The sequence below is a fragment of the Mauremys reevesii genome, linkage group 1 (assembly GCF_016161935.1).
Source record: "Mauremys reevesii isolate NIE-2019 linkage group 1, ASM1616193v1, whole genome shotgun sequence".
Lineage (NCBI taxonomy): Eukaryota > Metazoa > Chordata > Testudines > Geoemydidae > Mauremys > Mauremys reevesii.
This window is the reverse complement of record NC_052623.1, coordinates 271,889,639-271,899,018: the sequence shown is the minus strand read 5'-3', so window position 1 is coordinate 271,899,018 and position 9,380 is coordinate 271,889,639. Positions and strand designations below refer to the sequence as shown.

The following is a 9,380-nucleotide window of genomic DNA, read 5'->3' as shown; positions in this document are numbered from 1 at the left end:
CCCTTGCTGTTTTTCTCCCCTTCTGGGGACAGAGTGCAGTCTTCCTTGCAGGAAGAGGGCAGAGCCTTGCTGCACCTATTGGCTGGCTGCTTGTCTGCTTCTCCCACTCCCCTCCTGTTTCCCTGCCAGGGAGGGTTTAAAAAGGTCACCAGCAATTGGGGCCAGCTGAACCACATTAGTTCCCTGGTAACCCTTGTTCCAGCTGAACCTAATTTCTCACAGCTGCCTCTCCTCAATGGATAAGGAGAAGCCTTTTAACCCCCCTGGGACTAATTGCTACCCCCCCCCCCTTTGTAGCCATTTGGCCTGGGTTTGCCACACCACCCATTACAGCCTAACTGCTTCTCTTGAAGTGCTAGGTTTAACTAATCCTTCCACCATCTGTAACATTTGGTCCCCCATTTCTGCCTCTCTTCTTCATCCCTAGATTAGATAGGCTGGGCAGGGAGCAGAGTGCTGCTGCAACACTGCTTTATAAAGGCACAAACAATGCTCTCAAACCCACAAGCAGAAATCAAAAGTAACAAGGTGTTTCTGTAAAAGTTGTATTTTTTTACTAATAGGGGGCACACAGAGAGGAAAAATGGAGGTGGGGGATGAATGAGAGAGAGAGAGAGAGAGAGAGAGAGAATCTCACTAGCCCAGCCTCACCTCCTTGATCCAAAAGGGTAATATCCCACCAATGCTCTGGAGACCCTGCCAATATACCCTAGGGTCTTCCTAATCCCCAAATTGTGCCATCAGTTTAGCTCTGTGTTTGTGAGTAAGAATTGACCATTGTTAAGCAGCTTTTATACCAGAGTGATGTCAGGTCAAGTTCAATGTGTGCTGTGGTTTTTAAATAATTACATCTAAATTATTCAATCATTTCAACCTTATTAAGAACAAAATTCTGATTAATTCTAGGTCCTCCCTCCACAGCAATCAGCAACACTCTGTTGTCCCCTAAGAATCTGGACAGTGTCTGAGTTTACAAAAGGAAAATATATAATGGTTTGTACTCCTACTGCAGTGGATGGAGACCTAAGCCATGAGGTAAGTGGGATACCAGATGGAAACACAAGGAAGAGGGTGCAACAGGAAAGGCCTCCTGATTCATACTGAGAAAGTAGGGCAATCGGCTAGTTATCATAGAATATCAGAGTTGGAAGAGACCTCAGGAGATCATCTAGTCCAACCCCCTGCTCAAAGCAGGACCAATCCCCAACTAAATCATCCCAGCCAGGGCTTTGTCAAGCCTGACCTTAAAAACCTCTAAGGAAGGAGATTCCACCACCTCCCTAGATAACCCATTCCAGTGCTTCACCACCCTCCTAGTGAAAAAGTTTTTCCTAATATCCAACCTAAACCTCCCCCACTGCAACTTGAGACCATTACTCCTTGTTCTGTCATCAGGTACCACTGAGAACAGTCTAGATCCATCCTCTTTGAAACCCCCTTTCAGGTAGTTGAAAGCAGCTATCAAATCCCCCCTCATTCTTCTCTTCTGCAGACTAAATAATCCCAGTTCCCTCAGCCTCTCCTCATAAATCATGTGCTCCAACCCCCTAATCATTTTTGTTGCCCTCCGCTGGACAATATCCAATTTTTCCACATCCTTGTAGTGTGGGGCCCAAAACTGGACACACTGCTCCAGATGAGGCCTCACCAATGCCGAATAGAGGGGAATGATCACGTCCCTAGATCTGCTGGCAGTGCTCCTACTTATTTAGCCCAAAATGCCATTAGCCTTCTTGGCAACAAAGGTACACTGTTGACCGATACCCAGCTTCTTGTCCACTGTAACCCCTAGGACCTTTTCTGCAGAACTTCTGCCTAGCCACTCGGTCCCTAGTCTGTAGCAGTGCGTGGGATTCTTCCGTCCTAAGTGCAGGACTCTGCACTTGTCCTTGTTGAACCTCATCCGATTTCTTTTGGCCCAATCGTCCAATTTGTCTAGGTCCCTCTGTATCCTATCCCTACCCTCCAGTGTATCTACCACTCCTCCCAGTTTAGTGTCATCTGCAAACTTGCTCCAGGTGCAATCCACGCCAAACTCCAGATCATTAATGAAGATATTGAACAAAACTAGCCCCAGGACCAACCCTTGGGACACTCTGCTTGATACCGGCTGCCAACTAGACATGGAGCCATTGATCACTACCCGTTGAGCCCAATGATCTAGCCAGCTTTCTATCCACCTTATAGTCCATTCATCCAGCCCATACTTCTTTAACTTGCTGGCAACAATACTGTGGGAGACCATATCAAAAGCTTTGCTAAAGTCAAGGAATAACACATCCACTGCTTTCCCCTCATCCACAGAGCCACTTATCTCATCATAGAAGGCAATTAGGTTAGTCAGGCATGACTTGTTCTTGGTGAATCCTTGCTCACTGTTCCTGAGGACCTGCTCCATGATTTAGCTTAGGTGCCTGTACACCAACGCAAAAAGCCTGGAAAACAAGCAGGAAGAATTGGAAGTCCTGACACAGTCAAGGAACTATGATGTGATTGGAATAACAGAGACTTGGAGGATAACTCACATGATTGGAGCATCATGGATGGGTATATACTGTTCAGGAGGGACAGGCAGGGGAGAAAAGGTGGAGGAGTTGCACTGTATGTAAGAGAGCAGTATGAAACTGGAGAAAAGCCCGTTGAGAGTCTTTGGGTTAAGTTTAGAGGCGAGAGCAACACAGGTGATGTCATGGTGGGCGTCCACTATAGACTACCAGAACAGGAGAAGGAGGTAGACAAGGCTTTCTTCGGACAACTAACAGAAGTTTCCAGATCACAGGCCCTGGTTCTCATGGGGGACTTCAATCACCCTGACATCTGCTGGGAGAGCAATACAGCAGTGCACAGACAATCTAGGATGTTTCTGGAGAGTGTTGGGGACAACTTTCTGGTGCAAGTGCTGGAGGAACCAACTAGGGGCTGTGGTCCTCTTGATCTGCTGCTCACAAACAGGGAAGAATTGGTAGGGGAAGTAGAAGTGGGTGGCAGCCTGGGCAGCAGTGACCATGAGATGGTCGAGTTCAGGATCCTAACAAAAGGAAGAAAGGAGAGCAGCAGAATAGGGACTCTGGACTTCAGAAATGCAGACTTTGACTCCCTCAGGGACTGATGGGCAGGATCCCCCGGGAGGCTAATAGGAGGGGGAAAGGAGTCCAGGAGAGCTGGCTGTATTTAAAGAAGCCTTATTGACAGGGCCAGCTCTAGGCACCAGCTTAGCAAGCAGGTGCTTGGGGCGGCCACTCTGGAGAGGGGCAGCATGTCCAGCTATTCGGCGGCAATTCGGTGGAGGGTCCCTCACTCCCGGTCGGAGCGATGGACCTCCCGCTGAATTGCCACAGCTCGCGATTGCGGCTTTTTTTTTTTTTTTGCTTGGGGTGGCTAAACCCCTGGAGCCGGCCCTGCTTATTGAGGGTGCAGGAATAAACTATCCCGGTATGCAGAAAGAATAGCAAATATGGCAGGCGACCAGCTTGGCTTAACAGAGAAATCTTCAGTGAGCTTAAACACAAAAAGGAAACTTACAAGAAGTGTAAACTTGGACAGATGACTAGGAAGGAGTATAAAAATATTGCTCAAGCATCCAGGGGTGTAATCAGGAAGGCCAGAGCACAACTGGAGTTGCAACTAGCAGGGGATGTGAAGAGTAACAAGAAGGGTTTCTACAGGTATGTTAGCAACAAGAAGGTCAGATAAAGTGTGGGCCCCTTACTGAATGGGGGAGGCGACCTAGTGACAGATGATGTGGAAAAAGCTGAAGTACTCAATGCTTTTTTGCTTTGGGCTTCACAAACAAGGTTAGCTCCCAGACTGCTGCACTGGGCAGCACAGTATGGGGAGGAGGCAAGCAGCCCTCAGTGGTGAAAGAACAGGTTAGGGACAGTAGTGAGGCGGCCTGGCTCCCAGCCGCCCCAGAGAGGGACGAGCCCTTATGGACGCCAAAGTGGGCGGAGCCACAGGAGCCTGTGCCCGCCCCCCAGAGGTCAAGGCGCAAGACAGGAAGTATAAAAGCCCAGCCCCAGGGCTCAGAAGCTGCCTGGCCGCTGGAGAGGCCAGACGCTGGTGCCCTAGCTCCTGCTGGGGAGACTCCTGCCACCTGCAACCGACCCGAGGACTGGCCGTACCTGCGGAGCCTGGACGCCGACCAGACGCTGGAAGAGCCCCTAGGCCGGCCAGTACAAAGGGACCCTGAGGAGCTGCCCAGTTTACCCCTCGCTCAGTATTCTGAAGAGCCCATGGTGTGGGACGCGGCAGAAGACGCCGCCGAGACAGAGGTACCGGTAGAGGGGGAGGTCGGAAGTAGCCTGGGGGCAGCCGACTCTAGTCTGGCTGCAGCAGACCCCGAGCCAATGTCAGTGTGTTGTGGCCAGGATCCCCACTGACACAGCAGCAGGCTGCCTGCCGCTGTTAGGGCCCTGGGCTGGGACGCAGAGGAGTGGGTGGGCCTGCGTCCCCCCTGCCACCCCACTCATGGGTGGCAGTCTCCCCCTCGTCCCGACGCTCAGGCCCAGGAGCCTGGGCTTGAACTGCTAACTGTTTGCTCAGCCCCTGCCTGAGGGTCTGAGCCCTGAATTGTTTGCTGCCCCGCCCTGACCAAGGGCCTGGGCTTATATACTGAACTACTGGGTTCAGTCCCTGCCTGAGGCTGAGCTCTGAACTGTTGTTTGCTGTCCCGCCCTGACCAAGGGCCGGGACTTGAATACTAAACTGTTTGCTCAGCCCCTGCCTGAGGGCCTGAGCTCCTGACTGTTTCCTGCCTCACCGGGCTAATTCGCCAGCTCACCAGACTCGTGTAGTGAGGCGGCCTGGCTCCCAGCCGCCCCAGAGAGGGGCGAACCCCAACAGCGGACGTTTACAGGGACTATTTAGAAAAGCTGCACATACACAAGTTCATGGGGCCGGATGCAATGAATCTGAGGGTGCTGATGTGATTGCAGAGCCATTAGCCATTATCTTTGAAAACTCGTGGCGATCAGGGGAAGTTCTGGACAATTGTAAAAAGGCAAATATAGTGCCCATATTTTAAAAAGGGAAGAAGGAGAATCCAGGGAACTACAGACTGGTCAGACTCACCTCAATCCCCAGAAAAATCATGGAGCAGGTCCTCAAGGAATCCATTTTGAAGCACGTGGAGGAGAGGAAGATGATCAGGAACAGTCGACATGGATTCACCAAGGGCAAGTCATGCCTGACCAACCTGATTGCCTCCTATGATGAGATAACTGGCTCTGTGGATATGGGGAAAGCAGTGGACGTAATATGTCTTGACTTTAGCAAAGCTTTTGATACAGTCTCCCACGGTATTCTTCCAGCAAGTTAAAGAAGTATGGATTGGATGAATGGACTATAAGGTGGATAGAAAGCTGGCTAGATTATCAGGCTCAATGGGTAGTGATCAATGGCTCCATGTCTAGTTGGCAGCTGGTATCAAGCGGCGTGCCCCAGGGGTCAGTCCTGGGGCCGGTTTTGTTCAACATCTTCATTAATGATCTGGATGATGGGATGGATTGCACCCTCAGCAAGTTCTTGGATGACACTAAGCTGTGGGGAGAGGTAGATATGCTGGAGAGTAGGGATAGGGTCCAGAGTGACCTAGACAAATTGGAGGATTGGGTCAAAAGAAATCAGATGAAGTTCAACAAGGACAAGTGCAGAGTCCTGCACTTGGGATGGAAGAATCTCAGGCACTGCTACAAGCTGGGGACTGACTGGCTAAAAGGCAGTTCTGCGGATAAGGACCTGGGGGTTACAATGGATGAGAAGCTGGATATGAGTCAACAGTGCCCTTGTTGCCAGAAAGGCTAATGGCATATTGGGTTGCATTCATAGAATCATAGAATCTCAGGGTTGGAAGGGACCTCAGGAGGTCATCTAGTCCAACCCCCTGCTCAAAGCAGGACCAATCCCCAACTAAATCATCCCAGCCAGGGCTTTGTCAAGCCTGACCTTAAAAACCTCTAAGGAAGGAGATTCCACCACCTCCCTAGGTAACCCATTCCAGTTCTTCACCACCCTACTAGTGAAAAAGTTTTTCCTAATATCCAACCTAAACCTCCCCCTCTGCAACTTGAGACCATTACTCCTTGTTCTGTCATCTTCTACCACTGAGAACAGTCTAGATCCATCCTCTTTGGAACCCCCTTTCAGGTAGTTGAAAGCAGCTATCAAATCCCCGCTCATTCTTCTCTTCTGCAGGCTAAACAATCCCAGTTCCCTCAGGCTCTCCTCATAAGTCATGTGTTCCAGCCCCCTAATCATTTTTGTTGCCCTCCGCTGGACTCTCTCCAATTTATCCACATCCTTCTTGTAGTGTGGGGCCCAAAACTGGACACAGTACTCCAGATGAGGCCTCACCAGTGCTGAATAGAGGGGAATGATCACTTCCCTCGATCTGCTGGAAATGCCCCTACTTATACAACCCAAAATGCCATTAGCCTTCTTGGCAACAAGGGCACACTGTTGACTCATATTCAGCTTTTCATCCACCGTAACCCCTAGGTCCTTTTCTGCAGAACTGCTGCCCAGCCATTCGGTCCCTAGTCTGTAGGAGTGCATGGGATTCTTCCATCCTAAGTGCAGGACTCTGCACTTGTCCTTGTTGAACCTCATCATATTTCTTTTGGCCCAATCCTCTAATTTGTCTAGGTCCCTCTGTATCCTATCCCTACCCTCCAGCGTATCAACCACTCCTCCCAGTTTAGTGTCATCTGCAAACTTGCTAAGGGTGCAGTCCACACCATCCTCCAGATCGTTAATGAAGATATTGAATAAAACTGGCCCCAGCACCGACCCTTGGGGCACCCCACTTGATACCGGCTGCCAACTAGACATGGAACCATTGATCACTACCCGTTGAGCCCAACCATCTAGCCAGTTTTCTATCCACCTTACCGTCCATTCATCCAGCCCATACTTCTTTAACTTGCTGGCAAGAATACTGTGGGAGACTGTATCAAAAGCTTTGCTAAAGTCCATTAATAGCACATCCACTGCTTTCCCCTCATCCACAGAGCCGGTTATCTCATCATAGAAGGCAATTAGGTTAGTCAGGCATGACTTGCCTTTGGTGAATCCATGCTGACTGTTCCTGATCACTTTCCCCTCCTTTAAGTGGTTCAGAATTGATTCCCTGAGGACCTGTTCCATGATTTTTCCAGGGACTGAGGTAAGACTGACTGGCCTGTAGTTCCCTGGATCTTCCTTCTTCCCTTTTTTAAAGATGGGCACTGCATTAGCCTTTTTCCAGTCATCCGGGACCTTCCCCGATCGCCATGATTTTTCAAAGATAATGGCCAATGGCTCTGCAATCTCATCGGCCAACTCCTTTAGCACCCTCGGATGCAGCGCATCCGGCCCCATGGACTTGTGCTCGTCCAGCTTTTCTAAATAGTCCCGAACTACTTCTTTCCCCACAGAGAGCTGGTCACCTCCTCTCCATACCGTGCTGCAGAGTGCAGCTGTCTGGGAGCTGACCTTGTCTGTGAAGACAGAGGCAAAAAAAGCATTGAGTACACTAGCTTTCTCCACATCTTCTGTCACTAGGTTCCCTCCCTCATTCAGCAAGGGCCCCACACTTTCCTTGACTTTCTTCTTGTTGCTAACATATCTGAAGAAACCCTTCTTGTTACTCCTAACATCTCCGGCTAGCTGCAACTCCAAGCGTGATTTGGCCTTCCTAATTTCACTCCTGCATGCCTGAGCAATACTTTTATACTCCCTGGTTATTTGTCCAATCTTCTACTTCTTGTAAGCTGTTTTTTTGTGTTTAAGACGAGCAAGGATTTCACTGTTGAGCCAAGCTGGTCGCCTGCCATATTTACTTTTCTTCCTACACATCGGGATGGTTTGTTCCTGCAACCTCAGTAAGGTTTCTTTAAAATACAGCCAGCTTCCCTCGACTCCTTTCCCCGTCATGTTATTCTCCCAGGGGACCTTGCCCATCAGTTCCCTGAGGGAGTTGAAGTCTGCTTTTCTGAAGTCCAGGGTCTCTGTTCTACTGTAGGAACATTGCCAGCAAATCGAGGAAAGTGATTATTCCCCTCTATTGGGCACCTGTGAGGCCACATCTGGAGCATTGCGTCCAGTTTTGGGGCCCCCCACTACAGAAAGGATGTGGACAAATTGGAGAGTCTGTTGGGATATGTAAGGGTTAAGTAGAAACCTGGGAAACCGCTGGTTTGCTGGTATGGTATTAGTGAGTAAAGTCACAGGCAGGCACCATTTCTTCGCTTGATAGATAAGTGTCATCCATTGCCCTCCCCTCCAGCTTGTGGGGGATAGATAAGCTTGCAGCTGCATAAAGAGTGTGGGGATCTAAAAGATACTTTTTGTGTAAAGCAATATTATTTCCCCCTCCCTTCTTTACCCAGCTACATAAAAGAGCCCTTACTCATGGCCCCTTCCTCCCTCCCCTGAGAATTGCTGACCAGGGAGATGTGTGGCAACAAATTGTTGCAAAGAAATGTATTTTCAAGGTAAAAATGCCTGTGTGATCTGCGTAATGCTGTGCACAATCAATAGAGGTGGGTTTACTAACAAAATGGGTGTTTTTATTACTTAATAAGGGTTTTTGGGGTGTTGTAACGGATGTAGGCATGTACACACTAACTTAAACAAAAAGAGTGTACTGTAACTAATTCAGTGTTTACTCGACAATTGGGTCAAAGGGAACAAGTATCGCAATAAAGAAGCCCGTACTCAAATCTGCCTCTGGGTCAACCTGCTCCTTTTTCTTCTAAGTATCAGAGGGGTAGCCGTGTTAGTCTGGATCTGTAAAAGCAACAAAGAATCCTGTGGCACCTTATAGACTAACAGACGTTCTGCAGCATGAACTTTCGTGGGTGAATACCCACTTCTTCAGATGCAACCTGATGGGTGCCACCTGATGTACTGGGGTCTTACTGAGCATCTGAAGAAGTGGGTATTCACCCACGAAAGTTCATGCTGCAGAACGTCTGTTAGTCTATAAGGTGCCACAGGATTCTTTGTTGCTTTTTCTTCTAACCGAGTCTACCGGAGGGCAACTAAAATGATTAGGGGCTGGAGCACATGACTTATGAGGAGAGGCTCCCAGCTAAGGTACGAAACTGGAGGGGCTGAAGGTGCGCCCCCCGCCCTCCCTAAATGGAGCCCTTGGCATTAACCCTCCAAGTCCTGTATCTATTGTATTTTCCTGCACAGAAAGCTGGCGTTCCTGGGGCTATATAAATCTGCACTAGTGTACTGTTGATGTATCTGAGCTGTAATAAAAACACTTGTTTTATTTCAGTGGGACGTGACTAACGAAAGTCCCCTGGTGCCCTAGATATCAGTGTTATTCACTGGTTAAAACAGAAATGCTTTAGGTGCTCAAATACTACAGTGATAAGGGCAGTATAAGGGCT

At 49.1% G+C, this 9,380-nt stretch overlaps 1 protein-coding gene across 3 annotated transcripts in view; it reads left to right on the top strand.

The window, feature by feature from the left end:
* The first annotated feature begins 942 nt into the window (after positions 1 to 942).
* LOC120373549 overlaps positions 943 to 9,380 on the top strand; it is a 27,781-nt gene continuing 19,343 nt past the window's right edge. For all 3 annotated transcript variants that reach the window (XR_005585587.1, XM_039492144.1, XM_039492180.1), the window contains exon 1: positions 943 to 1,035. The gene's annotated coding sequence lies outside the window, so the exon portion shown is untranslated. The remainder of the gene's footprint in view (positions 1,036 to 9,380) is intronic.